At 41.5% G+C, this 26,855-nt stretch overlaps 1 protein-coding gene across 1 annotated transcript in view; it reads right to left on the bottom strand.

The window, feature by feature from the left end:
• Nucleotides 1-12,204, bottom strand: part of dchs1b (dachsous cadherin-related 1b) — an 85,243-nt gene extending 73,039 nt beyond the window's left edge. Inside the window, exon 1 of the mRNA XM_085420716.1 lies at nucleotides 11,620-12,204. The gene's annotated coding sequence lies outside the window, so the exon portion shown is untranslated. The remainder of the gene's footprint in view (nucleotides 1-11,619) is intronic.
• Nucleotides 12,205-26,855: the final 14,651 nt, after the last annotated feature.

Below are 26,855 nucleotides of genomic sequence, written 5' to 3'. Positions count from 1 at the left end.
CTTGCTGGATGGCCATATTCACCAAAAAAAATCACTCCCATAGTGCATGTATAATCTGGACAGTTAACTTTAGGAATGTCTTTCACCTCTAGAGAAAAAGCCAGCCTGCTGCTGGCTGCAGATTTCGCACATACATTAAACTAAAGAATTCATAGTCTCACACACAAAAGGACCATACACTTACCCTTTTGAATGACTGCTATCTCATATACAATAATCAGAAGGAAATGAGTTTCTTGCTAGTAGTTTAGATTTACAAGTCTCCTTAAAAACTTTTAAGTATGCATATGACACAAATAAAACATAAAACAATATTTTATGTGATGAATCCTCGTGCTATCATCCACTTTACCAGTCTTTCTACTGACTCTGACCTGCGGTCATTTATGAGGCCTCTGAGGAGGAAAGATTAATAAAGGCTATAGCTCCACGGGGACTGGGGAAGGGGACACTGATACTGGCCCCTCTGACTGACCCCTACATCTGGTACAGACGGCTGCTCTGGACAGTTGCTGCACTCCTACACAATGCTCAGGCTGAGCACATGTCTCCACACAAAGCCCTTCTTTTGTTGTCTCTGTGTTTCAAAGTAGTTGTCAGTGTTTGTGTCTGTCTGAAACAAGACGAAAAGAGAGGAGAGAGAGAAGTTGAAAGAGGCCTGGGAGACAATTAGGGGTGTGATGATAAAACAAAGCCTTTTAACTGCAGTGAGGGAAACTCAGAGTCATAGCTTGGGCCTTTTGAGACGTCGCTCTGATGAAATTAACTCAGTACCATAACACAGCCATTGAGCAGACCAAGGAGAACAGCATGAAAAGAACAAAGCAGAGACGTGGAAAAAGCAGATTTGGAACACAATAGCAAAAGTAACATTCATTGCAGTTTGCTTTGGCTTGGCAGGCCTGTTGCCTTTAGAGACCACTGGACTGTGCAGGCAGAACTTATGATGTCAGAAAGGGTGTATTCCAGTCTTTTTACGTCTTTTCTCTCTCACTGCTTCAGTTGAGTGTCAGTGAAAGGTAATATTAATGAACTGATCGCATGGCTGCAATCTGTCACTGTCAATGAGCAGTCTGTCCATGACATCATCTCCACCTTTGACATGGGCTGCAATACACTTGTGTTTGCTTTGGACAACACGAGCCGACGAGGGATGGAGAGTGCAGGGGCTAAAATAGAGCTCGTATTGAAAGTACTCTGGCTTTAACAAAGAGTCAGCGGAGTAAAAGATAATCACCTGATACACTCCCTCTAGTGGCTCTCTTTAAAATTATGATGAATTATGCACGGCCAATTTAAAGAGGTTTGGAATTTCTCCTAATCTTAAAAAAAAACGTAAGACATAAAGGGGTTCAAGCAGCACAACAAGCAAGATTCAACCTGTCTGCAGGCTTTCATGTGTGCATGACATGTGCATGCAAGCAGTGACATCATCTGTGTGCGACCACATTGACAGACAGGGCAGACCCTTAGGGCTCCACGCAGTCTCAGCCACATTATATCTGGCATTGCACCCCCATAATCTCCTTCTGCTGTGTGCAGCCCTCAAAGCCTCAAATGCATGGGCCTCCGCTCTTAAGCGCTGCAGCCAAATAATAGAAAACCATAGCGTTTTCTATATGTGACCATTTAAAGCAGTACGGTATGTGCGCGAGGATGTGTGTAAATGTGTTTATACTATCGAAACTCAGTTGTCAGGAATAGCTTCTCCACGTGCGGTGCCATCTCCCAATCCCTTGCATGTTCTACTCCTCCTCCTCCTTCCCTCTGTCCGTTCCCTCTAATGTATTTAGCAGATCTGGCTGGGCACGCCATAGTTACGCTCAGCCAAGCCAAACAGGACTCAAAGTCACAAAGTTCCAAGTAAAAACAGGCTGCTCTGTATCACCGATATCTATGCCATCTTGTGCTTTGATGGAACAGCAAAAGGGTTGCATTAAGCTGGTTTCTCAGTGGTTAAAGGGTAGGGCTTTGCCTATAGATACTTGTCACTTCTGGAACTGCTTCCGTGTCACTCAGAACACTGGCCAAACTTTGTGATTGACAGTAAAGACAGAAAGAGAAGAGAATAAAAGGAAAAGGTTTCATGCTGTGTCAAAAGTCAACAATAAAATGTGCCACAAAGACAGAACACTGAATACAACCATCTTTTTGCATTTTTAAAACCCCATCTGTTAAAATCTAGTGTATCATCAGGCACAAGACCTGCATGCTTGATAACCCCAACATGGCAATGCTCTGGTTTGTAAAAGTATGACAAAGCATTTTCTATGCAAGTATACGGTTACATTTAAATGACTGAGAATGAAAGGTTAGGTCAGTTTGTAGTGAAACAGGCTGCAGCGGTCTGCAGTGCCAAAAAAGCTTTGTGGGACAAGGGAAGGAGGGCTGAGTCTTGCAGGGGGTATAGGATGGAGGAAAGCTTTGTTCTTCAGTTTTCATGTCACTTGGGTTGTGTGTATGTGTGCGCGTGTGTGTGTTTAGGAGCACAAAAACAATGACTGCTGTGTCCCCTTGAGTTGCCTTGCCATGCATATCTGGATATAGACGTCCTATTTCTAACCCCAGTTGTCACCAGCAGTAGGCACATGTGCGTGTGAGCCGTCTGTGTGTCTTTGTGCATATTACGTGTAATTCCCTGGCTCTGCTTTTACTTTTCCTCAATTTAAGAACCTACACTAAAGGTGAATATCAATTTCAATTCATTTCCACAACTGAATCAACCCCCACCCAGTGATTCTGAAGGATAACAGCACCAGGCTCTCAGACAGCCAGACGGCCACTGTCTGGAAAGTTGCACACACACTGAAATATACATGTTTGTGCTACACCAAAACACAATCAATATTAATACTACTACTCATAGAGCGAGTTCATGACTGTGTCATATGACTGGAGTACATCACCCAAGGGATGCATGTAATTGTAAAAGCGCTCACAACCAGTGAAACGCAGCCTAATTCCAGTGTGAAGACTGGTAAGCCCTTAGTAAGTACATTTGAATTAATTATGCTGGAATAAGAACCAGTTCCTTGGCACTCCTCTGCTTTAGACGTCAGTCCTAATCCATCCACAACCAGATAGTGTAAAAAAAGTGAAAGAGAACGTGCTAAAACTGGTCGGGCGTTGGTCTCCTGTGGATAGTGTCATAATTCATCTCACATATCTTATTATAATTTGAATAAAATTTCTGACTTTTAATTCTCTTCCTATCAAATTGTTACTAAGAGCTAAAAGCTCAATTACAAACTCTCTTATAAGGACTCATTTATTACACATTTATCTCAACTTTATGAAAGGTTTTGGTTTGTTTTTTAAATTTTGTCCATAAAACGTTGCTCTGGAGTTTGATTTTATCACCTTTTTCCTATGTCGAGTGACATGAGCATGGCTGCAGAGGGTGGGCAAGGGGAAGTGAGTTCACAGAGAGCACAGCGGTCTGTGCCAGGAACCTACTGAGAATAAGAATGAAGTCCATAATCTGTTTTCATTTGTGGCTTTCATGCCAAATCAAATAGAAAATGAAAAAAGTTCAAACAATAGGCTTTCTGATTGAGGATGTAAATATAAGAGAAAAAAAACTGTCTAATCCAAAGGTATTTGGAAAGTTAGTTATTTGCCTCCACACTCTTATTTGGATATAAAACCATGTCATGACTTATTTAAAGGTGCAATCTGTAAGAACTTTAAAATAGATTTTGAAAAATGAAAACACAGTTATTGTTATCGCCAGAATGTGAAGACTTAACAGCTACGAAGTTATGACAAACATGTGCAGTGCTGCAGAGATTTCTACTGAAGTTAGCATGTCAACCAGTTAGCGCTGGTCCAGGTGGGCTAATGAGTCAATGTAGCACTTGGTCTGCTTTCAGTCCAAAATGAGAGAAAGGAGCACCTTCAGACAAGGAGACTGCATTTCCCTTTGCTAACACATGAATGTTTAAAAGGAGGCTACCCAGTCTGGCTTTTATACTTTGTCTTTCTTGAGTCTCACAGTGCACAGCCTACATTTGAGCCAGGAGAGAAAACAGCTCCATTCACACGAGAGATTGTCTGGTTGTTGGCGATTTTTCTGTGTTATTGTAGACTTTTCACCTTACATTATCAAGTGCAATTTGGCGTGATATAAATAAAATTGAATTTAATAAAATTCACAGGTGACACTGGTGGATCGGAGATAGCAGTACTAAAAAAATGATTGCTTATTCTCTTTACCAAATAGTAATAGTATCCAAATCTTAAAACATTTGGATCTGGCTCTACATATATATACTTTCTATTTTGCTTTGTTGTCAATGTATCAGGTCACATCCCAAAAATACACTCACACACACATTCTTCTATGAGCTGGGGCAGAATAAAACCAATAACAGCTCTTGGGAATCACTGCCTAGCTACATATTCTGAGCATTACTTAGACTTACTTATCTGTAATTGTGCTAAATTCCTAGAAGTCATTACTGGCTAAAGTTACGAGTCCATTTCAATTTAGTATGCTGCTCCAAAAATAGACAAGTTACGCTTTAATTTTTGCACATTACTACTCAAATTCTTACTTCAATGGGGATACCAGCTGAAGCAAAAAAAAAAAGACTGCAAAAGACATAGAACTCTGCAGCACCAAGATGACAATTCAAAGCTAGTGTGATGACTCAAGATTTGTTTATTTACTCTCACAGAGGCTGTCAAGCCAGAATGCAGACACACGCAGTTACAAACTACACCAGGTCCCCCGTGACAAAACGTCCTAGATTTTACCGGCCAACAGAGAACGGCGCCGTGCAGATGGAAAGAGCAGAGAAAGAAAAGAAAATAGAGATGCAGCAGAAGAAAAGTTTGATTTAGAATAGGATTTCTTTAAAGAAAACTAAACAAAAAGGTTAGTGTGAGCGAACGCACAAATGCAGACTGACATGTACACACATAAATAATGTGTACCCTGTGGACCATCTGTGAAGCCATGGAGCAAGTGAAAACACAGCCGGAGCTGCTTCGCTCACCTCTTAACCTTCAAGGCCAAGTGAACGTGCAGTGAGCTTAGCTCTTCTGATGAATATGTGTGTTTTTTCTCAAGGTTTTAAAGGTTTTATGAAAAGTTTTTTCAAAAAAGAGCAGCATAAGAGAGAATTCAGTATGAAAATAAGACAAAAGACAGAGGGGGAAGAAAGCAAACAAAAAAGATTATGTGGTGAAACGTTTAATAAAGTGAAGCAGCAGCTGCCACCTACATCACTCGCTGCCCCTCACCAGCAGAGCATGTTTAATATCCCATATGGGCAAGCTGTCGAGCTGAACCTTATCCATGACTATGTCAAACAATATTACACTGCAGGTGAAATGAAAAAAAAATACCATGACAGGAGCCCATGCATTCCTTTTTTTTATTCATGGTTTGCATTTTGAGCTCTGTACGTGAGAAGAACATCTATTTTGTCCAGTGAAAAGAAAACACCGACTGGAAGCAATTAAACATCAGGAATTATTGTTGAATGTGGAAGACATTAAAATGTAACAACAGCTACTTAATGAGTCCATTTGGTTGCATAATGCTCTAAACCATAGTGCTCGGTTACAGAAATATTGTTACACTGGAAGTTTTTATTCATAGTTTGTATGTTTTATTCATTATTTCTGGATGTTATTATTAAGTAAATCCATATAATTACCAATCACTGTACACTTTATTATGTTTAAATGAAAACCTGAACAAATAAATTCCATTGTTGATTTATATATATCTGTGTCTATCACTAACACCCACACATACTTGTGAGAACACTTCATTGACTTACTTTAATTCTCTAGAGGCTTATCCTAACCTTAAATGCCTAACCCCGACCTTTAACCCCTCTTCAACCCAGTCGTAATTCTCGGCCTAAAACTTTAAAATGAATCTTAAACCTTCTGAGGATTAAACCTGGTCCCTGTAAGGGAGGTGTACGAGGCAGACTTTTGTCCCAACAAGTGATGAAGCGCAGAGTGTTATATCAGAAGACTCACAGAATCAGATAATGAAGAAAAGATGAAGAAAAAGAGGAAAAGTCCAAAGACAAAACACCCAGCTGGTAGCCAAAACATGGTTAGTAAAAGGGAAACGGCACACTGTCTTGCAACTTAAACATATACAATGAGATACACAAGTGTGCGAGTGCACACTTTAATCTCCTTCTGTATTCCATCCAATGAAATCATCAGAGACATGGCCTAACGGCAAGCCAGGCACAAAGTCGTATCAGGTCATGTTATTGTTTCAGAAAACACATAAATATTAATCATGGTGATAAAAATGTTTTGTTGAAAACCTTGCCAGCTATCAGAGCAATTTCTTAGGGTGAAGAAAGGTCAGTATCTTTGTTAAAAATAAAAAAAAAACAACCTAAAGAGAGACATTGAACTTTCTTTTCTGGCGACTTATCTGGGAAACTATCAAAATGTGTAATTACTCATCTGTAGCTGAGGACAGCGCCTTGGCCTATAAGTTATTAATTTCTCCATCAACTCTTGGGCTGGTGGTGCGCCGGCAGCTGTTCTCCAAAGAAAATGCCTTTGTATCATGTTTCTCCATTATATTTCTTGTGGTAAGCCTGGGAATTAAAACTGTCTATCTTTTGTTTTCAATTTGTTCAACACAGTTGAACAGACATCCAAACACATCAATTATATGACGCTAATACGACAAAATTAAACACTGACAAAAAAAAATCTGATGAGATAGACAGCTTGAGGCTTCAATAGAAAGCTTAATGCATGAAGCTCACTCTTTGACATAAAAGTTAACAACAGACAACATTTTTCACAACCTTCAAGGCTGCTTTTCAAATTTTTCAAACTTCATCAAATTCTCATTAACTGAGCTCAAAATCTTGTAAATGGTAAATGGACTGGTACTTATAAAGTGCTTTTCTAATTTAATTGAGCCCTCAAAGCACTTTATGCTACCCTTTATTCACCCAATCACACACAGATTTGTGAAAGGTCCTTTTTCAGAGGTGTGTAAGTGTGTGCAAACGTCTAAAATTTGCACATGCACTCACACGGATGCTTCAGGGGCCGCTCGGGGTTCAGTATCTTGTCTATGGATGCGTTGATGCACAGACTAGACTAGACAGGGATCAAACCCCCGACCTGGTAGATGCCCCACTCTACCTCCACTCCCACACTCCTGCACCTTCTACCTAGGAACCGTCTACTGATGTGGATCCAGATTCCTTTTCACATAGTTCACATATAAAAAGTGTCTAAGTTATCAAGAGCCCCAAAAACTTTCTTCCCAGCCAACTTTTTTTTCTTCCCTCCTTTTTGTTCCAAACCGCCCACACACACATCCAGCAATGAATCCCTTAGCTTGCATAACACATTGCTTCACCTGAGCTGCGATGCCCTATACAGCTCTCAGCTCGCCGCAAGTGTTTGAAGTTACCAGAAGCTCAGATCATCTCACTTACTTCATTAAAAACACATGAGACGCTACACAGACAGCTTCTCTCTTCTTCCCCGCTCGGCGTGCTTGACTCTGAGCGCAGACACTCCTTATCCATAAAGCGCTCACATGGGCAGGAGCCAGTTACCGCATTTCATTCATCTTTGTTCAGAGCCTAAATTCATCCCTTCGTGTGTCTAATGAAATGAATACATCACTTCATTCCAATACATGTGAGTAGAAGTGGAGCATTTGCCAGTACTAATCATCTCCTCACTGAGGGAGAATCAATAAAACAATCTCAGCAGAAATCTTTCTGCTATTATCTAAGGCTACAGTGCTGCAAAGATAACAAATTACGTAACTGCCACTAATAGTGTTATACACATATGTACATGAACGAAGTTTAAGTTTTGGACTGTTGAGTATTAGAATATTGGAAATTATAGAAGGGTTTTCTAGTAGTTTCTGACAGATTAAATGGTTACTGTGTTAGTTAAGAAAACAGCTGAGAGATTAATTGCTAATTGCAAATAGTGATTAGTTGCTCCCCTAATGAGAGATCTCAGCTATAGCCACACACTTACTTTCGTGCACACACGCATGCATTTACCCATTCATCTGCTACAACAACAAGGCACTCACATTTCCAGTGGTCTGGCCACACTTCTGGAAGTCAGTGTCACACCAACTTGAAACTTGAGACAACATAAAGCTTTAGAGGTTTCCATCTGCAGCTTCAATCAGGAATATAGCAACCCATTCAAAGCAGTCAGTCTTCTAGGTCTTAATCATGAATCAGCTAAAAGCCACTCAGTTTATGGGATAATGTTTGATGTTGAATTTTAAGATGAGAGTGTAGCAAGGTAATGCATTTCAAGCTTAGCGCTTTGGTAAAGTAGGGAAACTGGTCCAAAAGCCATGCAGAAAGCCTCTTCTTTTTTTCTCCCCATTTGTCTGTAATCTTTCATGTTCGGTTTATCATTACAGTAGGATCCCCACTGCCAGGACAAAGACCATGAATGAAGACAGCAGTTCAAAATATGGGTTTCAGAACAAACCAAAAGCTCAGCGTCTGACAGGAGAGTCAAGCCATTTCCTTTGAATGGTTGAGACTGTCCTACAGTAATATCTTCTCCAGTGCCACAGATAAATGGATTTTCATTCCATACATTGAAAGGTAAGATCTGTATTTCCCAAAGAGGGACAGACTACAGAGAACTCTGAAAATAGTTTTCAGTGTGAGCTCAAAGATGAGGCAAGACTTTGGATGACTGACTAACGGGGGTTTGATGAAGTTTGCTAGTATATTCATAAGATAAGCAAGTCTATGACCACACAGTGGGAAGAATAATTTTGTACTTCATAACTCAAAAATGATCTTCCGCAGTTGCAGCAGCAAGAATGCGGCTGTTCTACACAGAACTGTGATTTTCATTTTGGGTAATCCATGCACATGTAAGCCAGGATTTAAAGTGGGAAAACTTCACAAATCATAATGATAACAAGATGACCAACTTGGCGATTGTAGCTGTTAATCAAGACGTGGGATTATAACAAAGAACAATCGAGGAGTAGTTAGCAGATGAGACTCCTGATCAGCAGAAATCTTGCTTCTAACTCTACTAGTAAAGCTATTAATAACAGTCTGGCCTTCCTGTGTGGATGGTGATGCAAACAAGAAGTGACTTTCCAGGAAAACAGAGCTACTCCCTCACACAGCACTGCAGCCTACAACTGCTTATGGTCTACACCCTCCGTAATAAATTAAGATGGCATTAAAGTCCCAAAATATTGGGTCTTTGGCTTATGTTATGTCTACGATGGCAGACTGAGAGGTAAATAAAAACACCGACACAGTCTCGAGGCAGCAGCAGCATGCAGTGAGTAAAAAGATGGAGGGTAAATATTTAACACACGAGCTACTCATCGTGGAGCCAGAGAGAATGGAAACAACCTTTGCTGTTTATGTTTGTGTTTGTGTTTTGCTGGCTGGTAGTGCGTCTGCATCATATTTGCATACCTGAGAGAACACGAGTCTAACTTGGCATTTATCACGTGTTAGGGTTTGTTGTGTATTTGTGTGTGAGTGTGCATGCAAGAGGAAGAGTTAGATGGAGAGGAGTCTGTGAGTCACTTTCCGATATTTGTGCTCAGACACTGATTTCACATGCTTGAGAAACAAAAACCCAGGAAAAAACAGTTCTGGGATACAATTAGATTTTTTTTTTTGCTTCAGAGGCATCATTTGGATGGGGAAGATATTTTCAGTTTTTCTCACTTCGCTCTCCCTCATTGGCAGCACTTGGTGGTTTGAGATGATGAGCTGAAACACAAAAGATTTTACCCGCTACAGTTTTCTCTGCAATACTGTATGTGTATTGTTTTCGCAATCTTTTTTTTTTTTTAAATCAGACAGTGAGAAAAGAGTTATGGGATTATATCACGCAAGTAATGAAACCTGACTGGGAAAAGAGCTATTTTTCTTTCTTATGTGGCTTTTGTGGGAGTTGCAAAGAGGACAATGGTGTATACAGTACTAACAGAATTTCAGTGTCAATGTGGGTGGCAAATGCACAATTTGATTACCCTATGTATTTCAGGGTAAACTCCCAAACATTGCTTGAGATTTGCAAAAAAGGAATAAAGCGGTAGCTTGGACAATCCCTTAAGGAAGAGCATTAGAATGAACAAGGAAAAAGAAATTGATGACAGCTCAAAAACTGAAATAGAACAATATCTGGCTGTATGTCAGTGTGATTCAGATGTAGGATTTCAAGATTGAAGAAACAGAATGAGCCCCACCCAGCATCAAATTAAAAGCTAATCCAGCCTCCAGATATACTCCTCTTGCATCAGGGAGCATGAATTTACCAGGACGAGATAAAAACAACTGTGAAAATAACCCGGGTTGTTTAAAATCCTTCTCCTGCGAAGAAGGATCTGTTCTGCCGAGCAGCTGATGTGAATAATTATAAGTTGTTAGTATAAACTGAGGCTCTGCTCAGTTGTAGCTACTAGTGGCACTAGATATGCATATGGTTCCTGTTAGAAAAATGTCTTGCTGCACGCCTCATCACTCTGCAAGAAACCAAACTCTTGCTGTTTTTATGCAGACCAGAGGCTGTCTCTGAGGTCAGTGTACTGCAAGGCTGGAGCACATGGGACGATGTAAGTGGATAGTGCAATAATGCAAACATCAGTATCCCCTGCATGCAGCAGAAAACCAAGTGCCGAGGAGCTCAGTGGACACCAGATATGACTGGAATAAGTATTGTGGTTAGGAGTTCAAATATGCCTGTGGATTCCCATTTTTAGCTTTTGGCCATGTAAACATATACAGACAGAAATGGCTGAAATAACAACACTTTTATGTTAGAGGGGGGAAAAGTTAGATTGAGTCAAAATCTGTTTGCCGCATAACAAAACTGCCATGAGCAGTCCAAACTAAACTAAAGTATACAGTCCATGTCTACTGAGAGAGTCCAGCTCCAGTCTGAGGTTCTGTTTTCATAATCAGAAAAGCAGAAATGAGGAGCTACAGCAGCATTTGCAGAGCAGACCCTATGTGTAAGGCACACATAGGGTCTGCTGCTCAGTGGTACACAGCAATATTTAAAATTCTTTCCGCTAGTGATGCCTTGCGGGCATTTTTCATTGTCACACCAGTTGGTCTTCCTGAGAAATACTTTTAACAAACGCTGACCCACTTTGTGCACTTCATGGTGTTTCCCATTAAGTGGTTCTGTCGTCCCTCCAAAATAAAAAGAGTAGCTACTCTGAGCCTGCCAACACTGTGGAAGAAACCACTGACTTGCCGTTACCAGCTCCATAAAGCGTAATTAGCTTGTGTGGTAGTCGACCGGATTGGCCGCTTTTTCATTTCAAATGGGGATGAATCACTCTTTTTTTCCATCCTCTCTGACTGGGAATCAATAATCAATATTAAGTTACAGTGCATCACTGTGATGCGCTGATCTTGTGCTACTTTTGAGTCTCTCTAGTATAGCCTTCCACAGCACAGTACAGAGATCAGCTATCAGCCCATGCACGCAAGGTGCAGATGCAGGGTGCATACCCCTCTGCATGGGAAACCACCAGCCTCCTCCCAGTAAGAGACTGTCTGCCTGCATTTATTCTTTATTCTTATTCCGTGAATGAGACACCACTGTTTAGATAAGTAAAAAGCGATCACTTACACTCATCGGACCCCCGCTGCTCTGGATGTGCACCCTGGATATCCCCTTCACAACCTGATTAGTATGCAAACGGGTTTCCAGTCCCTCACAAACGACAGACAATCCGCCAGGACAGAATCTTGAATGGAACCTTGCTGGCCAGCTGGACTAGGCTTTTTGATGTTCCATAATATCAACAGAAAACGCCAGTAGTGCTAATTCCACAGATGCTCTAATCCCGCTGACCGACAGGTTGGGTATTCCACAGGGAAGGGTTTTTATGCGTCTCCGTCCCCGAGAGTCAGGTGAGCGCGTTTGGATCAGCTGGGAAGCTGCACGGCTTCTTCACTATCTGCAGCAGAAAGGAGACGCTTGTGGTCCTCTGCACAGTCTCTCGTTGATCTTCAGTGTTTCACTTTTCGCTTCTCTCTCGCTCCCTCTCTCTCTCTCTCAGCATCCAGTCATTGAGACACGGTGCTTTTTGGATGTGTGTCTGTGCGTGTTGAGACAGAGTCGCTTCAGGGTACAGTGCACCTCACCAACCGAAAGCCGAATCGTCCGCCACAAGGCCCAGCCCCCTACTCAGCTCCATACCCTCCTCCACCTCTTCCTTCCTCCTTCACTTACTTGGATTGCTAATTTATTCGGGTAGCTACACAAAAGGGGGGACAGACGTGAGGGAGGCTGTGAAATACAGTAGGGAGGAAGACTGGAGAGCAGACTTTGGTGCCCCCCAGCTCCGTTCAGTGGAAGTGGCCAAGTCTTTGAAACAAAGAAGCGCACCATGCGCCATCAAAGCACTAGTCATTATGCAGGTCCCTGTATATATTTTTCCATTTTAACCTTTCTGATCCTTTTTATTAATGACGAAAAATTAGAATCATAGCCCATGTGATAGTGATTCGGGAATGCGGCGTTCTCATGAATATCTAATTGTACTAGCATTTAAATTCCAAGTTTAAATGGTAATAATAAAATTATTATAGTTTACAGTTAAATAAAATGACCAATTACTTATATTTATGCAATTGAATGACACTTTTACACTTCACAACAATGCCTTAAATCCTTTTTTTTCATATGGGAGGAAATACTGTTACATATGTAACCAAATTTATTTTTTGAAGTTGTGTTTAGGGTAATTGATGAGATTTTACAGGCATCTTAAAGCTTGTGACTATAACCTGCAGCAGATCAGGCTGGGCTGAGGTTCAGACACATATAGACCACACAACCATCACCCATGCATGTACACGCACACACACACTACTAGAATCAGCAAGATGAGAGTCATTCATCACCCCAGATTTTAGGTCAAGCCTCTACCTGCATCACTGAAGCAGAGCAATGGAGGAGAGGTAGATGAGGGAGAGCTGTGTCGCAGGAGAATGTGTGAAAAGGGGGCTCGTGGGAGTGGTGGTGGTGTCAAGGACAGCAATCAGTCAGTCCCCTTTTGGTTTAGGAGTCCACCAGAGATAGATGTGTTGTTGCAGTCAGTATAGGGGAAGTGGTACTTTAACATTTTTACCACTAAGTGCTATATTTAACCACAGTGAGTGGGACATGATGGCCAGACACCATGGACTCAAACCCAGTGAACTCTACAACAGACCCAATTTACACTAAAAACTGTTTGGTTAATGGCTAAAGCAGGCAACAGTGATTTATGAAACACAAACAAGCATAATCTCCCCATATTATGATGTTTGTCACTTTGTGATTGAACCATAAGTCATGACAGTAGTGCAGTGTGCTAACGTTAAAGTATTATCTTATACCAGAGGGAAGGAGAAGAGGACGAGAACATAAGAAATTCACCTATCACATTTTATGATGTTGTTTGAGTGTTAGGTAAAAGAACCAGTTGATCCCGTGTAAAAAAGAAATGTATTTTTACCTCCTGGCTGAATCCGAGGCCACAAAATCACTTGAACTGGATATGACACGGGATATAAAAATCTATAAAAACAGGCACAATTGTTGCCTGGAAGTTATGAGCTCAGTACTTACCATGCTGGGTTTGAAAAGCATTACCTGGCAGAAAAGCTCTGACAAGTTTAAAAGGTGCAAAGTCGTGAACGGATCAGACAAAGGTTTGCTCGCTGAGAATTAACTTGAAACTGTTAGGAAAATGATACTGGTGGCTACTGGGCAACATATATGTGGACACAAATATGTGGGTTATAAACCACTATTGACCAACCAAAGTCCAACTCTACTGTAACCATATTCTAGGTGTTTGTGAGTGAATTCATTTAGCCTTGATTCTGCTGCATGAACACTTGCCTCAGCCTAACAATTACACAGCTTTAACCAAGAGCAGATGGTTTGGGTGTGACACTTTTGGTGGGACTCACCACCATGGTGGAGACCACTGCGAGATTTACGTCATTGCCACACACGTTCATAAATGTAATATCTCAGTCAAATACTGACACCCACGTACGCACAGACACATACTCCTACATGCAAACATACATCGTGACCATGGAATATCGTGAAAGGATTTATTTGGCTCCTGTGTCTATCCTGTCTGTCATTTCCTCCCTCTAACCACAAAATCGACATCCTGACTATGATAACCCCAATCAGCTGGAGTTCATCAATTTGGGGGTTATCAATTTATAGAACGTAGAGTACGCTTGGGGAGTGTGATTGTGTGTACAGCGTCTCTTTATGTCTGTCTCCACGTTGGTTGAGTGTGGAGTGAGTGCATATGAGAGCATGAGGGTGGGAATGGATGTTTGTGTCTGTGTGTGCCTGTATGTCTGTGTCTATATGTCAGGTTGGGTATCAGACGCCACCTCTCTGGGGACACCTCAGGCCCTCCAAGGTTTGGAGGCCTATCTCCACCCACCACCACTTCCCCTGCCGGTGGCGGACTCCCTCAGGTGTCGGTGTGTTGGTGGTTCTTTGTGTCTGGGGGTGGGCGTCCGGGTACACACCGGCTCACTCCTTGGCGGCCGCTTGTCGGGGCCTGGGGCCTGGGGCCTGGGGCTCGCTCGGGCCCCTTTGGAGGTGGGGTGCCCCCGGCCTCTCGGCCTGGGGCTCGGTCACTCAGGCACAGCTGGGGGCCGGCGGAGCTCACGGGCGCGTCACTGCAACTCCCCCTGACTTCTGCTCCGCGGCTGCTGGGCGAGCCCTCATCTGGGACTCTCCTCAGCTCTTACTGAAACAGTGGCGCGGCTGCCCCTCTGTTGGTCTTCCATGGTCTCTTGTGTTCTGGGGGCCTCTGGATGTCTGGAGTTTTGATCTCCTCCATACCCGCTTCACACCCTGGAGGACGGGGCTGTGGCCCCCCCACACTCCCTAGCAGATCATTACATGGAGAAACCTTTGGAATGCAAGCATGCTGATCCACACAGGTATGCACACATGGGTATTCACAGACGCGGACTAAAGCTTTCTTGGCTGCTGCCTCAAAGCACACTGTGCGCTGTCTATCTTGCGTGCTGCACAATATCGTTTATTATTTAGTAAATATTGATATCTATGACTAGCTAGTTTATTGTGATGGTGCTTTGTTTTCTCTATTATTATGTTACTCTTTGTTGTTTGCTGTCTCCTCTGTTTGTTTTTTTTGTTTGTTTGTTTTTTTTTTTTCTCCATACAGGTGACCCAGGAGTTCTTTTTTTTTTCTCTCTCTCTCTTCCCCCCCCTTCTCACCGTCTCTTCTCCCCTTTGGTTTTCTTTCTTTCTCTCCCCCTCTTTCTCTCATTCATTCCCCCTGTCCTATTTATTAAAAAAAAAAAAAAAAAAAAAAAAAAAGACAAAGGATGAACTGAAGCTCTGCCATCACGTAATGTCGCATACTGCTGTTTCTGATGTCATTTAAAAGAAAAGAAAAAAAAAAAATTTATAGAACGTCAACACTTAGATAAGCTTTGTATTCATTCCAAGTCTGTACATCCATAGCAAAACGGATTAAACCAGCATCCACAGAAAGGAATAAATTCATATTTCTGTTATGTCTACTAATTTTCATTATCTGGGAATAAAAAACCCCAATCTATAAGCACACTACAGAAATACATATAATGTGGTGGTTAGCTTATAACTACTTACTAGCTGTGAGGTCTTGCATCGTTAGGAGCTAATGGAGGGGCCTGTCTATATTGGCTGTACCACTGGGCTCATTGGCAGGGTACCTCTATCCTATACAAACACTCATGCACAGTTGACTGCAGCTCACTTAGTTTCTTTGAAACTTACTGGAACAAGCTGATGCTATCAGTAAGTAACGGATAACATAAATGTAACAACTTCAACACTATAAATTATTATTTTTCCCTTTGTTTTGAGGTATGAGGTAAATGTGTCTGTTTCCATTTTATGTTATTCCCACTTTCACACACATCAAAATGTTTTCATTGCAGTCCTTATGTTGGTACCTAATATCGTCTGTGCACAAGTTCACAAGTTCTTGTTTTTTGGCACTTCTCTCTGTGAGTCTCTCAGTCACACACACTGTGTCTCTGCAGGTGCCGACCCCGGCTATCTGATCCACCTTTCCTGTGCAACAGGATGGGATGAGGTCACCGCGTCACTCTGTGACTCTGTGCCAAAAGAGGAAAGAGCAGTGCTTTACTCAGACCTTCCTTTCCCATGGCCAAAACACCACTGATCCCCTTAATGGGGGACTTCTGTAATTCAAAAAGTTCACTTTGGAGTATTTTTGATTTCTTTAAAAAAAAGGCATAAAAATCTTATATCTTATATATAAGACTTTGTCGACAAAGTCTATAAGATTAAAAAAAAAATCATATGTTTCTTTTATTTTAAATAGATTCAGGGATTTCAACTGATTGTCTGTTTCTGCTCATAATTTGTCTGGACATCGCATATGACTAGGAATTTAAGGGAAACTACTTTTTGATTCAATTTCACAATAAAAATACTTCGAATCTCTTTTTTTTCTAATGACATACATAGCGGAGATGACAACGTTTACTTTGGCTTTGACTATATGGCTTTTGTTAAGGTTCAGAATATTGGGATGGACACCAGAGGAAAAAACCCACAATAACAACACTGGTCCGGTCGGGTTGAGTCAAACGATGATTTAATGATCACACACACGTGGGAGATGGACACTGTATGCAGACAGTCTCAGATCTCATCTCAAAAAACACATCACCATAGTTTTATGAAATCAGGGTATTAGAACGCCCCCTCATGCGTAGTGACAGGTGTAATACAATCAATGTTGACAATTTTATTTAACACAAAGAATAACATTGTCTCCTTCCCGAGGGCAGACGCTGACTGCCCCCGTCTCCTGGAACCGTCTGTACCCTGCTAAGACACAACATGGCAGCTACAAGGACTCTTTCATTTGTTAAGACCATCAGTGTGTATTGCTCTAAATCAAGTATATAATATTAAATGAATATTGCTGGATCAGCGACTTCTACTTAAAACATATTAAAACATGACTAAGCACAAAATCATCAAGAATAACATCTTATAAGTGCTGTGTAAGCGCGTGCGGCCTTCCAAGCTCAAAGCCTTTGCCCTCCATAGATCAGCCAGACTCGCGCTGGCTGTAGCTTTTAACCTTTAATTACCTTGAGCACAACTCTAGAATAAGCAACAAACTGCAATGTGTATGGAATGATCAGGGTTACATCTGCAATGGAAAATCATGTTATTATTCTGGTACCTGTAAGAAAAGATCAAACTAAAGTTATCACCATCACTGTAATGCAAAGAATAATGTAAGATCAAAAACTTCAATTCATGCTTAATGCAAAGCTGGTTATATACTTCTAATGAACTAATAATGCCATATTAAAATATTAAATGATAATGAGAAAAACATCCCCTCCTTATTCTACAATTCCCTCTGTTGACCTCTGGAGAATCCAGAGGTCACAAACAGTTGTGTCCCTCCTTGGCCTACACATTCAGTTCCACATGCATCCTTGGCATCATGGACATTGGAGTAATGACTCCAGGGTCCACTGTCCTCACAGACATACTTTTAAACATTCTTCTGGCACAAGGGATGAGACAACAACAAATAACCATAATACCCACCACAACAGACAAAGAAAACATGACCGAAGCGATGACCCCCTTCCACCGTCCGAACACTCAGGTCAGCCAGCCTTCTAACGGATTATCAACACCGGAGTGATCATGCATAGTTTCAGAAAGGCTCTTTAGGCCCTCCAGAGCCTTGGTTACCGACACATTTGGAGCAGTCTTGTTTGAAATAAAATTACAACACTGATCGGCCAATATAGGACAAACGCCCCCTTTTTGTCCGCTAACGACATGTCAAGGGCCATTCTATTCTGCGCTCCCATTAACGAGGTCGGACCCACCTGCTCCGCCAACCCCTCCATGCCGTTTGGGCCAGTTTATGTATTTTAGATGTATTTTAGATATCAGTGCCTAGACATCATAAAACGTCTTGCAGTCAGTAACGGTTAAACAAATGTACCGCTTACTCCCATCAGTTAAAGTCTGGTACCCGGTTGTTTTCAAAAATGACTCTCAATTCTTCTTACAGATGAATGAAAGTTCTATGACAAGGCTCAAAATAAATCAGATTGGAATCAGCGCTACAGATAACGCCGAGAAGTAGTGAATCATTGAGAAATGGCCAGTCTTTTCTTCATTTTGGGCTTTGTATTTGTCGAAAATTGGAAAAGAAATACAGACTAATGCTAGTGTTATCCTTTAAAATCTTTAATTAGCTTCCCAGCAAAATGTAGCCAGACTTTTAAAATCCTGGACATTAAAAAATGTTACAGAATAAGTGCCCTTTCTTTTAACTCCAGCAAGACTTTCACTAATACTGTCTTTCTTCTGTTTTCCAAAGTACACCGTCTAAAGTTGTCTTTGTCCACATCTGTGCCTCTAGGGTATTCTTAGAGAGATTTTTATAGCTTACTTTGCTTTGAGGCCATTCTCCAAACCATGCAACCACACACCAGGCCGGTGGATTTCACTCTTCTTTCAAAACTTCTACATTGTCCATTTGTGCTGATCCCACTTAAAAGGAAGTAAAAGTTGAATTGAATATAAATTTAGTGGAGATGCTTTGTTTTTGAAGTTTTGCCATTTTGCTGGGTGTTGGCATCACACTTCCTGTTGGTTATGTGTGGTTTCCGCTTGCCTTTTTTTTAGGTTCAGTGATTTTTACTGGTGCATTGTTTAGGTGAGTTTTCCGCATGGACATGTGCAGCTTCAGGACTATTTTTAGGGAAAGACTGCGACGATAAATAGAATGATAAATGACAGAGCAGGAAAAGGGCATTGTTACTAGGAGATGTGAGAGATGGAGCTCCGAAGAACCAAATCACGTATAATGTCTTCCATCCAAAAGGAAATGATGTCTGAAATGAAATGTTTTGACTTGAGATATCACCGTGGCAGCTACTTACCCCTGAAATATCTCCTATATTTAATTCAGTGCTTTCCAAAATCCCTCACTAAATCCTCTTTTCATTTAGTGAAGATTTCCACTAATTCTAAGCTTCATATTTAGCCCTTATCTCGAACTACGTCACCACCATAACATGCTTACAGTTGAAGAAATGTTAAAAACTTTATCATCTATGTCTGAACTGTTATAAGTCTGGAGACTCGATTTCACAGCCTGGCCTTTTTCCACTTGGCAGGCCTCACCTCAACAAGACCTCCCAGCATTAACTAAACATTAACTTACACATTCACACATGATGATTGCATTTTTTTTTTATTGGTAATTTTTTTATTCCTGACATAAAGAGTCCAAACAGGAAAGTGGCAGTTTAACTTTTGAACAGCTACAATGCCCCTGACACTTTGCATATCTTTACATGGAGGCTGATATCAGAGCAGTTCCTCTGACGAGCTTCCAGGTTTTGTTTAGCGAAGAAAATGAATTGAGTGCAATCTATCTGAGGCTGTTGCATGCTGTTGGGAAGATCACCAGAATCACTTCTCTTATATCTCTCGAGGAGTTCTCCCTTTTCCCTTATTATGTTGGGCAGGGATAGCTCAGTAGGTAAAGTGGTCGCCCCATGATCGGAAGGTCGGCGGTTCGAATCCACTTAACGGCTACCCTGAGGTACCCCTGAGCAAGGTACCGTCCCTACACACTGCTCCCCGGGCGCCTGCTTAGTGGGCTGCCCACTGCTTCACTGAGTGAATGGGTCAAATGCAGAGAAAAACAAGTAATTTCCCCATGGGGATCAATAAAGTATCCATTATTATTATTATTATTTCCTGCTCCAGCCATTATCTCAATCGACCTTCTTTGCACGACTTGGACATCACATCAACACAATACCTGCACGCTGCATCCTCCTCTCCTTCGAACCTGCCTCCCCCTCCTCATTAATTTATCTCTGCATGACACCTCCCTTCCTCCTTCTTCCTCCCACTATCAGAATGTTTTATTGTCACAAAACAAATGCACCAAGCAGGCTGATACAGTAAAAGTACGACAGCCTCGATTTAAGACCTAAAATTGTTTAGGTTTTGAGGAAACTATTTAGCCTCTGGCTGACAGACATGCTATAAAACCTTGCCGACCATAAAGCATGGACTTAACAGTTTTATCATTGTTATGCTGATGAACATTAAACTTGTGCGTACAATAGCCGCAGTTGATTGGCTCCACCGTGCCGTGTGGTCATAGGAAACTGTTTAGTTGGAGTAACTCAAGACACGTTCCATAGAAATAAAATGAGCAGAAGTTCTACTAAAAATGTTTAATGTGTGCATTTAGTAGAGACTGAGATACTGCTGCTGGAACAGTTGCTTCCACTGTCGCATGAAGGTTTGTTACACTTAGTGAATTTCTTCTGAAAAGCTCCTTCTACCACACAATGTGCTTCTAATACAAGCTCCTAGCAAACAGGAAGTAGCCAAAGCTGAGAACTTCCTGTATAAGCCCATTTAGGGCCCAGCTTCTGCACTATGGGCACAGGAGGTTCCTGAATGTGTCTTAAGTGTGTGTGTGTGTGTGTGTGTGTGTGTGTGTGTGTGTGTGTGTGTGTTTGCCATTCAGTATTCCATCTCCTCTGCTTCCTCCCCCCCTCCCCCCCCCCCCCACACTAACACACATTTCAGCCTGCTGATGCACGGCATCGTGGGAAAGAGTGAGTCGCACTTCCACACACCGAGCTGGCTCAGTCACCAAACACATAAAACAGCAGAGACGGGGGCAGATTTAGTGGGTGTTGTGAGCCAGATGTGATGCCATGTTGCACAACTATAGTGACATTTTGCTGTGAATGTGCCACCATGAGTCTATTATAGTGTTAATGACAGACAAGTCTGCATGCTGGAGACTGAAAAAAAGAAAGAAAGAAAAAAGAGAGATGAAAAAAAGGCGCTGCGTTACCCGAAACCTTACATTGCTACATTCTTTGCAGGGTGGAGGAGAATGTTCTGGATCAAATTTATACCCCCCAGAAGGATAATGCTACACAGACACACACCATCCCCTCGCTTTGTTTCATCATCTATAGTTTTCCAAAATGAAATTTGCAGCTTCATGCGACAGCAGTGACTGCTTTGTTTATGTGTGTACGTGTCTTGCGCACGTGTTATGGGATTTCTGAACCTTGGCCTAGCCTGTGAGGTGTGTGCTGGACACTTCAGAGGAAGAGGAAGATGACAAGGTCAAGTACGCCGGGGGAGATAAGTTGTCACTCAAGTCGGCCTTCTGGATCAGCTGCTTCCTGTTTATTGCTGCACTGATGCGTTGTTCTACGCGGCTTTGGCCTTTGACTCCACCGGAACAGAAGCACATCCTGCGACGGATAGCCGTACTGGTCACTGCACTGTCACGCCTCGTCACATGACCACTCTGACCTGACATTTACTCACATTTAGATGGTGCAAGTTTATTAGACATCTTTGGAAGCTAATGAGCAAAGATTATTGCATTTAATTAGGATTTTTGGATTATTTTCTCACCCAAAAATAATCACTTTAATTGTTTGTTGTTTATTTGTTTGTTTGATCGATTGTTTTGTTTAAGCTGTGTACGTTTACCCTGAGACAACAGAGTTGATAGATTATATTCACAGCTTTGCCTGTCTTCTTGGAATCATAAACCAGAAACCTAAGGCTACTTTGTGTCTGGAAGTTGATCAAGAAGAAGTCCAAAATCAGCTCTGTAACTCTCACAGCTGTCTGCGAATGGAGCCAGGGCAGAAGCTGGAGATTTCTTTTACGGCTTTCCTTGAGTGTGATTTATACGTCCAGTCTTCCCCTCCTGTTCCAGCTTTCTTTGATTGTTTGTTTCTTTGGAAGCATTTAGATGTCTTTTCCAAAAAAAATAGTCCTCCACAAAAGGACAATAATCAAGATAAGGTAATGCCGGTTTCCCAACTAGTGCCACACACAGTACAGGCCACAATATGTTTACATTATGGACTGCTGTCTGAGCTTTTAGAGGGATTAGGTCCAGGAGATGGAATGGCTCCAACAGAGTTCACATTTGTTCATAAAGATACTGAGGCTAGTCTGGCAAAATGACAGAACTACACAGAGGCTTGGAGAAAGATGGAACGCAATACTGAAGGCATGTAGAGGCGGTACCACACGTGGGGAACAAACTAGAGTAGCTTAGGTTCTGCACATGAGTAAAAATGTAAGGAAGCTGAACGGTGTAGTTCAAAAGTTTATTTTATATCTTCTGGGCTGCTGTCATAGAAAGGACACTGTTAACAGAATATGAGGATGATTGCGTGAGGATGTTGAAGAAACGGGAGTGAAAAAAATCCAGTTCAAATAACAAGCTGAGACTGATTTACTTGTAGTTCTTGAATCCCTCACAGCACCGCAGAACTTCTATATTAGATCTACTCGGGAACATTCGAGGCATGTCAGCCTGCACAGAGGGGTTTATTCATATCATCGAGTCCATCTCTACCAATGTGGAGCCTCTCAACATGTGATCCAGATCTGCATCTCTCAAAGTCTTCTTAAAAAAAGTGGTTTGTAAAAGAGTAAATATGGTAAACAAAGTTAAGTCTAGACTGCACACTGATAAGAGCTGGAGACAGGCACAAGGGTTCCTGATGATGTGGTAGTTTCTTATGACTGCATCGTTTCTTCCTAAAAGTACATTGCTAACGAAACGTAATTTTAAAGTAAGTGCTCTTGTCTCCTTACTTTTTTCTTTTATTTAGCAGATTATTTACAGATAATCAAAGAAAGTTTTGTAATAAAAACTCAACAAGTACATTTAAAAGCAGGCTCACTTTTGAACATATCATAGTTTAAAGATTAGCTTTGTGATATCATGCCAATTAATATGACAATTAGCACTGAGCTCATGTTGTGTTTTGCCCTGTGAGCCAGTCCTTGTGTTCTCTTCTCCAATGGCAGCTGGGCAGTCTGTGAGACCCAAATATTTACAGTGCCTTGTCTGTCATCTAAACACCCTTTCTACATGACACATTTATTCAATTATGCTTCATTTCACAGAGACAAAAACGAGTCCCGGCCAAGTTGTGAACATTTTTCCACCAACAACTGTATAGTCCCAATGGTTTTGATTCAAAACAGGCCGAGAGAACTTCTGGACCCACGTATGACATTTGTTAAATCCTCCCTGTAAACCATTTTGACTGGTGAGGAAATCATAAACACTACTTTTGCACGATTCGAGGGCCAGGTACGGCGCTTGGAGCTCGCAATATGGTGAGGTGTTTTTTGGAAGCAGGCCTGTGGATTTTACAAAGAGCACTGTATGAGCTACCAGTGATTACCTACCACAAGGGAGGTATTCTCCAATTTACAGCCGTATTTCTCTGTTATTGGACTTTTTCTTTTTTCTTTTTTTTTTTTACCACGCATATATTTTAAAAGTTCAGCCCACAAGTACTGAGCATTCCTCCCTGCAGCATAAAAATGTCAAAATTCACCAAAATATTTATTTACAACCTTGGAATAGGTCCTCCGATCATTGCAACAGCTATTGGGTTTTACACCTCTTTTAAATACAGACAATTACAATCACTGGCCAAAAAGCTCCAACATTGGAAAATGTTTCTTTCAGCCCCGGTGCCCTTTGATTATACATGTGCTGTAGGAAAATTATAGTGACTTTAGGTTCATCTCTTTGCATATATCATCTGTTTACATCACAACAATGAGTGTGACTGTGTAGAATTACAGGAAGGTTCTGCCTAGTGTTGCACATTGACTATTCAGATCAATAGGATGAAGTTGCTAGCTATGTTGGATGTTTGAAGCAGTTTTCTATTTTTTGTTAATCCTTCCAAGCTCTCGAGAATTGATTTCCCCCCTTTTGTGTCTTCCCGTGTGATTTCTATAAGGCTTATTTCACAAAACAACTACCACATTCTGTTTGTTTTTCAGTTCTTTGGAAGAAATCCAGCTGTTTCTCAAGCCCTTCCACGAAACATAATGACCCAGTCTTCATTTACCCGTTTTCTGTATTGCAATAATGGTGCCTATCAGGCAGACAGTGAGGTGCCAAGGACCTTTTAGTACAAGGTTGACATCATAATGATTTCATTTTTGCCTGCTCTCTGGTTTTCAAAGTCAGTCAAAGAGTTCTGTAAACCTGGATGCTCAGGGGTGCTGACATTTCTTATACGACCCAATCTCAGCTGGCAAACTTCTCTTTTTGTCTCCCTTTCACTCATTCCCCTCCTTTCTTAACCTAATTGCTGCTTTTCTTTTTGAGTTTGCCTCAAAGGCAAGATTTAATACTTTCTTCTGAAATATCCGTGTGCCTGTGCAGAGGCTGGCTGTTTTATGTTGGTGGAGTGCGTCGGGTGCTGGGTGCAGGGATTTTGGGGATATTGAGGTTGTGGTAAGGGGTGGTGGGGGTGGATGGTACTGTTTTATTCCTAAATTTTCCATGCATTAGACTTATTGTTTTACTGCTTCAAGTATCGTTACACTCACACTCTATACACATGCACGTGCCATGGAAGCAGGTCTTAGCACAGGGACCAAATGGCCACTGTGTTTCCCATCACTTTGTGCGCACAGATAGCCGTAAATTGAAAAGCAAGGTGGTGTGTGTGTCGGTGTGTGTATGTGTGCAGCCACAACCAGAAAATCTGCTACTCTGCTTAAGTTGCCCACGGGCTGTCCACATCACAGTGACCACAGATTCTTGAGCTTTGTAATCATGATACACAGGACTATTTTAGTGCAATCTGACTATGGATTAGACAGCAATTTGCCAGGGATGGTAAATGTTTCCATGGAGAGGGTAGTAGTTGCTTGTAAGGAATAATAAACAGAGATTCAGATTGGACTTGACGATCTGAGAGCAGCAGCAGCTGGCGGAGGGCCTTTATTCCAAGGCATAAAAAGGAGAGCGAGAGGGTTTTACATGGGACACAACACCAGAAAACAGAGCAAAGAAAAAATATTTCAGTATTATACTAAATCATCCCCATTTGTGCATGTCTAACTTGTGACTTCTTCCTTATAAACTATTAATCAGTTGGGCGTAATGACAAGCCGACATAGCCATAAATGTTTATACTCTGTCAAGCTTACACATATGTGCCCAAGGTCCACAAACTTGTCACAAGTCTTCTCAAAGCTGTATTCATTACAGAGTTTGTGGTTGCAGCTGTCAGGAAAGTCAACTTGACCCAGCAATTATTCCCTTTAATGAATAAAAACCCCAAAACTCTGTCAGAATCCCTCCAGTCTTAAACACTCAATCATGTTGCTGAGAGACCAGCATGCGACTCAGCCACACATGCAAACACAACAGCTATAGATGGCATCGGAACATCATGAAAATAAACTATATATCCCGGTTAGACAAAAAAGAAGCATTCTGAACTAGAAGCATGGTTTCTTTGGACATTGCAGTATGTCCTCACAGTTGTTTCCTATTGACTAAAAAGACTCCTCTCTCACAAATCACATCAACATGTTTCAGCGGGAACAATTGAAGAAGACGCACATCTTTTTCTATTTTTAAGTAGAATTTTTTCTAAAGTGGTGATGAAATTTGGTGCTATTTTGCTCTCAAATTTATATAAAGGCATGTCAGAGCTCATTTTCAAGACAAAGCATCCAGAGCACTTGTAGAAAATGTGTGAAAAGCACATATGCAGATGGTATGTAAATCTTGCCAAAGAGGACAAATCTGCACTGGCTCTATCAGTGATAGTGGTGTAAATCACTAAAGTTATAACATCACTGTACAATAATTCATGTCAGCAGCAGTGCTGAAAAAGCCAATATGTTACGTTTCTCTCATGAGGTCATTCAGAGAGTTTGTTTTTGTTACTCATCAGTGTCCCAAAAAACACGCACACACACAAAGAAACAGTTTTATCAAATGAAATGCAAGAGTTCATTCCTCCTTTATTAAGTGTTGGAAACTAAAGTAGAACACTGACACTTACTAAACCCCAAATCCCCCCATCCATCTTTTTATAGTTCACTTAAACTGGTCATGAAGCAGCGATGCTGTACAAAAGTCTTGAGTTGCTCTACATGCATTATGCTTGCAAGGAGCCAGGCTTTCTTGTAATTTTTTAAAAGTGGTCTTGAGAAATAGTTCTCCGGGCTTTCTGAAGGTCTTTCAAAGTTTTTCTTTGGACATTGTCTGTTTTTTCACTTTTTTTTAGCCCAGTCCATTTTCAGAGGAAGGTTTTCTTGTTTGTTTAGCCATTTAACACTGACCTATGAATCATTCAAGCACAAAAAGGCATCTCTCTCACGGGATCAATCAGTATCTACAAATAACAACTTGTCAACGAAACTGTATTTTTGCACCAACAAGGTGAATCCCAAAGGGCTATTAGCTAAATTTTGGGCACACATTGGAATGGTGTACCTTGAAAAAAATTTGAGGAAACTGGATAAGTGGAGGACAAAAGAATAATAATGGATTGCATTTATATAGCGCTTTTCTAGGCACCCAAAGTGCTTTACAATTCCACTATTCATTCACTCTCACACACTGGTGCAGGCAAACCACAGTTGTAGTCACAGCTGCCCTGGAGCAGACTGACAGAAGCGAGGCTGCCATATCGTGCCATCGGCCCCTCTGGCCAACACCAGTAGGCGATAGGGTAAAGTGTCTTGCCCAAGGACATAATGACCAGGACAGAGAGAGCTGGGGGATCGAACCGGAAACCTTCTGGTTACAGATGAGCTTCCCAACCACGGTCGCCCCCAGAAGCAGAATCCTTAAATGTAGCCTCATCAGGAATTGTCTCAGTGGACAGCTGGGTGGGAAACTGAGAGAAAAGACTGAGGTACACCAAATTACACAAGAACTGGACTGAAAATAA

This window comes from Rhamphochromis longiceps, linkage group LG10 (genome assembly GCF_057381845.1).
Source record: "Rhamphochromis longiceps isolate RC_006_pf linkage group LG10, R_longiceps_female_GT1.1, whole genome shotgun sequence".
Classification (NCBI taxonomy): Eukaryota; Metazoa; Chordata; class Actinopteri; order Cichliformes; family Cichlidae; genus Rhamphochromis; species Rhamphochromis longiceps.
This window is presented reverse-complemented; position numbering and strand designations above follow the sequence as displayed.